Raw genomic sequence first — 6,003 nt, 5'->3', positions numbered from 1 at the left:
AGGTACAATAGATACACAATGGTCCCTAGTCATTGCCTTGAACTGACTAATAGATGGCAGAGAGTCTATCTTAAAAGTGCTTTGTAGCAGGTTCCAGGAGTGTGGAGCATAAAATAAGAAGGCAGTCTTTCCAAGTTCTGTATGCAAGGGGACCTCTAGAGCAAGCCAGTCATTAGATTGAGTGAGGTAAGGGCCAAGATTCTGATTTAACAGTACAGAAATGTACGGTGGCAAATTCCCAAGAAGTGCCTTATAAATAAACATACCAATGCCCATCCTGCCTCATTTCCATGGACAACCAACCCACCATGTTATATAAAAGACAACGGTGGGTGTTGTAATTAGCACCTGTGATAAATCTAAGGGCAGAGTGATAGACTGAGTAGTGGCTTTAGCGTTGAAGACGCAGCATGTCTATAGATCACATCACCATAGTCCCAGACAGACAGGAAAGTTGCTTCCACAATTATTTTTCTGCACAACAAGGGAAAACAGGATTTGTTTCTGCAAAAAGCCAATCTTTTGACGCAGCTTGCAGACAAGGTTATCAATATCCTTATTAAGTACAGGGATGATGGCTTAAACTCACGTCTTGATATGTGTCATATCTCTAATACTCACAGGCCAGGCTGCTTTGAAGTAAAGAAAATAAGCTTATGATAATAATTATAGAGTTAGCTTAAAACCAGCTGGGATTTATTTCCGAATGTATCCCTTTTCTGACATGTGGCCTTACAGTGATGGGAAATCTTAACAGAACAATTGTAGAACTTTGGAATTCTTCTAATATTGTAACTGCCAATGGTCCCTGCTCATAGCATAGATTACTTTTTCTTATGATGATGGATAGATGATTCACTTACTTAGACAAATGTATTTCGTGCTTTGGATAAAGGTGTCTATTAAATGCCAAAAATGTAAAGGTAAATGTAGATACAGAGTTAAGCCAGCCATATAGTAGAAGTAGTGGGAGGTGTAGATGAATAGGGATGAATCTGTCTTAACATTACAATGCACTACAGTACCCCCACTGATGCAGATCTATCAACAATAAAGCTACAGTATATCGATTCACACACAGCAGGACAGACACTACCGGTCGAAGGTTTTAGAACACCTCGGGTTTTCCAGTTTTTCGGTTCAGGGTGCCATGGTCACTGTGCAAGTCACTGACTGGATCCAGCAAAAGAGCCCCAGACCAACACGCTTCCTCCTCCATGTTTGACAGTTGGTTTCACACACTGAGGAACCATCCTATCACCTACTCGACGGCATACAAAAACTCTGCGTGATTTCATTTGGCTTCATCGGTCCACAAGACCTTCTTCCAGTCTTCAGTAGTCAGTGCTTCATGGCCCAGGCAAGCCTCTTTTTCCCAGTTGAAACTGAGAACCGCTTACTTTGACCACTGTTAAGCTGTTCTTGAACCTGTTGTCCTGTGAGCCGCCTATCACGCAAGCTTGTTGAGTCTCAGAAACGTGTCTTCTGATTCTGTTGTGGCTTTGGGTCTGCTGGACCTCTTCCTGCCAGTGTTTATTTGTAAGTAATCAACACACATCGGGACACCTGTAGGAATTGTTTGCATCGTCTTTCAAGGCTTAATGTACTTCCATTGCTGCAGAAAAGTTGTTAACCCATTACTTGTTCCCTGAAAAAGGCCTTCATTTATATAATTCTTATATAAAACGTTTTCTTTAACCTCTGGCAGGTTTACAGCTTCCTTTTGTTCCATTTCAGGTCATTCAATGGACTTAACTGCTTACATTTCTATAAAAACTGGGAAAATGTAGGTGTTCTAGAACTTCTGACTGATAGTGTAGGTCGTAGGACTACAGAATGTAATGCAGATTTGTGGAAGTACATTTGGTACAATTTGGCATTTGATTGTATCACTTCATTGTATTGGATAGAAACGTTTAGTCTACAGAACGAGCAAGTATTAGTAAGAGCTTGAAACCAAGCAGACATTATAATAACATACAAATAGATGAATAAAATGATTGAGGACATCACATAATAAAATCTAGTCTAGACTTTTTCACAGTAGAGTAGTAAGCCATCCTCTGGTGAATCCTTTGTCTGCCTAAATGAAGGATTTAGTGTTTTATTCATAATCTGTTTGCCAAGACACTCTTCCCCGGGATACAAGAGCCTTATCCAGTAATGTTTGCACTGCTAGAGCGAGAGGCGATTAGCACAACCTATTTGGCTCTGAGTGACAGGTGTTTAAGCAGACCATGACAGTGATATTTCCTGCTCAAGCCAGTCCCCTCAGGGGAAAAGCAAATATTGTGGATTCCTAGCTTTTTGGGCTGGAAAGGAAGTTGGATACAGTGCCTGACTATTCTAAGAAGTCTAAATGGAAATATTCTACTGGCTGTTCATTCACCTTTATACCAAATGAAGGTGGAATGTGCTGAACTCTATTTTCTAGGCTAAGGAACAATAATGTAAAATCCTTGTAAAAATAAGAAAAATATTTGTTTTATTCCATTCATCAAATAACACCTAACACCACCTCTCTCACTCACTCAAGGATGACAGTTATATTTGGTCATAAACACAGTATTATCTAGCAGGTTGTGCGGTCCCTGTTTAGAACTTATTACAGACATATTTTCCGTCCTCTCTACTCTGGCTGTGTGGCTGTCAGCCCGGACGCTTCCGGAAGAGGTCCAAAGGCAGACAAGGGCGCAGGCGTCGCTAGCTAGGCAGGCAGGCGGGCAGGGAGCAGCGAAGCCCCCCTGGACAAGTGGGGGGATGGCAAGAGGAGGATGATGTCTGAGCTAGGAGATGGTCACCCAGGGCCAAACCCACCCTCAAACACACACACACACACACACACACACACACACACACACACACGCACAGGCAGGCAGTGAGCAGGGAGCAGGGAAGGTCCCCTGGGCAGGTAGAGCGGGGTGATGCGCCTGCCAGGAGACGGATGCCCAGGGCCAAGCCCACCTGCCTCTCTGCCGTCTGGACAGACCACCTGCTGCCCCAAACCATATCAGCCCAATATCACCCTCCATCACACACACACACACACACACACACACACACACACACACACACACACACACACACACACACACACACTCACTCACTCACTCACACACACACTCACACACACACACACTCACACACACACACACACACACACACACACACACACACACACACACACATACTGAACTCAAGACTCAACCAGGGACTGCTTTGCTCACAATCATTTTCCTTTTCGATAACTTGATAGTACAATGATAAGATGAATCCCTGGCTAATGGGGAGGCTGTGGCTTAGAAGGTAGAGCCGGCGTCTAATTATCTCAAAGTCAGCGGTTCGATCCCAGGCTGGCCACATGTCAAGGTGTCCTTGGGCAAGACACTGAACCCCAAATGAACCCCAAAGCGGGCCGGCGCCTTGCATGGTAGGTTGCCGTCATTGGTGTGTGAATGTGTGTGTGAATGGGTGAATGAGAGGCCATTGCCATGCACTTTATCAGCACTGCCAAACCTTGCTACATGAGTTGGTGTAGTAGTAGTCTAACACATACAGTACATTACTCTAACATCCACACTGAGAATATGGCTCTCTAATTGAAATGCAACAGTGTTGTTATGTTTTTTTTTCTTTCTTAGCCTCTTCATAAGTGAGAAATCATGAAACATCTTTGGCTCATGTATATTTGATCACACCCACCCTTCTCCTGCTCTCATTTCAATCATCCCCCAAGCAACACTTAATTTTCATTAAACTTCACAGGATTTCAAAGTGCAGAATGCAGGATTTTAATTCCCACTGAAAGTAGCTCTCGTGGTTGCACCCATCATGCATAGGATGTTTTTGCCTAATGTTTTTAATAACCAAATCAACAACCTTTTCCCTGCTCGATGTGACTATTACTATTTTAAATGACTGTAGGTGTGTGGATCTTCAGGTAAGATAAAAGGTAATTGTTCCACAGCTTTTTGTACAAGGATTCAGCAACAACTAAAGCCTACAGTACAGTTCATACAGTGGGTGAACACAGCACTGTACAAATAGTGTCACCTCTTTTGGAAGGTCAAGAACATGCACAGATCAGTAGACCAGTAATGTACAACGTTGTGTTAAACATTTACTAAGTGAACCCAGGAAAGCAGACATTCAACCCTCTGTGTGTAGCCCTGATAATAGATCAGTACTTGACTGTCAGAGATAGCTTGCATGTGGGATCAGCTCATCGCTTATTTACAGCTGATTAGGAGGGACATGTGAATCAATAAGGGCCATTAGCCCCATACGTCTCTGTCAAAATAAGTAAACAATATGAACCAGCTAATTCCCCCCAGTCATGCTATTGACAGTGGTGGTCGACTGCTGCTGCTTTTAACAGCCCTGTGCTGTAACATGCTGGCCTGAGGAAAGCCTTATTGGTGTTACTAGATCTGCAATATGGACTGGCTTGCCAGGCAAAACACAGTGGGGGTTGAGAGGTCAAAGGGCAAGCTCAGATTCAGCTGTAGTGTTGTTTTCAAAGAGGAGGCTACTCTTTGTTGTTGCTGTTGGTCAGACTACCACAACTGAAAAAGCTGAGTAATTGAGGAGAAGAAAGTGAAAAACGAATTATTCTATAAAAAATAAAAATAAACTGTGACAAAGAAGTGTGATATTAGTATGCACATAAAGCATGGTAATAGCAGTAAACTTCTAAAGTTCATCACCATGCATGGGGAAATAATATACAGGCTGTGTGTTCCGGTCAAGGCTGAAAAGCACAATTGTGCAATCTCTCTTTCATCAATCGATGGACTTTAGGCTTGAGCTGGAATACAGTAGCAAACATCATAAAGCCAGAGATAACACGGTTGTTGTCCCTTAACAAATCAGCTATACATAGCGTTCACTTTAGCAGCTAGGCATAGCTTCCTATGCAGTGGAGCAGAGGACTGGATGGGAATGTACTGTGGATGGATGGAATGAATCAATCAATGGATAGATAGATAGATAGATAGACAGATAGATAGATAGATAGATAGATAGATAGATAGATAGATAGATAGAGAGACAGATAGATAAATAGATAGATAGATAGATAGATAGATAGATAGATAGATATACAGACAGACAGACAGACAGATAGATAGACAGATAGATAGATAGATAGATAGATAGATAGATAGATAGATAGCTGGAAGGCCCAGCAAGAATATCACCTTCAAACAGCCCAATCACTGTTGAGAATAGAGATATGATGGTTCAAGTGAAGAGGAAGGGGCAGTCAATGCTACACACACAAACACACACACACACACACACACACACACACACACACACACACACACACACACACACACACACACACACACACACACACACACAAACACACAAACACACACACACACACACACACACCTCAGCACCAGTGTGTGAGATTGATGGTAACAGCACTTCCTTAATCAGCTGTTGCACCGCGATAACTCAACAGACCAGCGCAATAAATAAGGTATGGTAGTAGTGCTGGAACTCTGAGTTCACCCTCTAGGACCCTTCCCCCAATGACTCCACTACCCTAGAATAGAGTAGAGAAACCAAACCTCAGGACGTGCTGTGTTTGTACGGGAGAGCTTCTGTTAGCTTCTGTTTGCTGGGGTTATCCAGATACCTCTGCACTTCAATTGTTTGTGGCTATTTCAACTTAGTAAATATGATATCTGTAATATTGTATTACAAATATTTTTCAATAATGATCTCTCTCTCCATTTCGAACCATTGCTTTCTGTCATTCACTGTACAGTTATGTGAATGATGGTTATGAAACCTGCTGCTTCACTGTACACTGTGTAGTACGGTCAGAATGAGAAGAGGACGCCACAGGTTAGAGGATTCCATTTCTACAGAAACATACCAGGTCGTCAAGTCATGACTTGTCCACCTATGTTAGATGGAAATACTCCTGGTGCCTCCTTAATGTCAAATTTACATAACAGTCTGATAGGCAGCAGTACAGGTAAGCCAGGG

The sequence above is a fragment of the Nansenia antarctica genome (genome assembly GCF_963989245.1).
Source record: "Nansenia antarctica genome assembly, chromosome: 14".
NCBI classification, from domain to species: Eukaryota; Metazoa; Chordata; class Actinopteri; order Argentiniformes; family Microstomatidae; genus Nansenia; species Nansenia antarctica.
The sequence above is the reverse complement of the archived record's forward strand: the minus strand, read 5'-3'. Positions refer to the sequence as shown.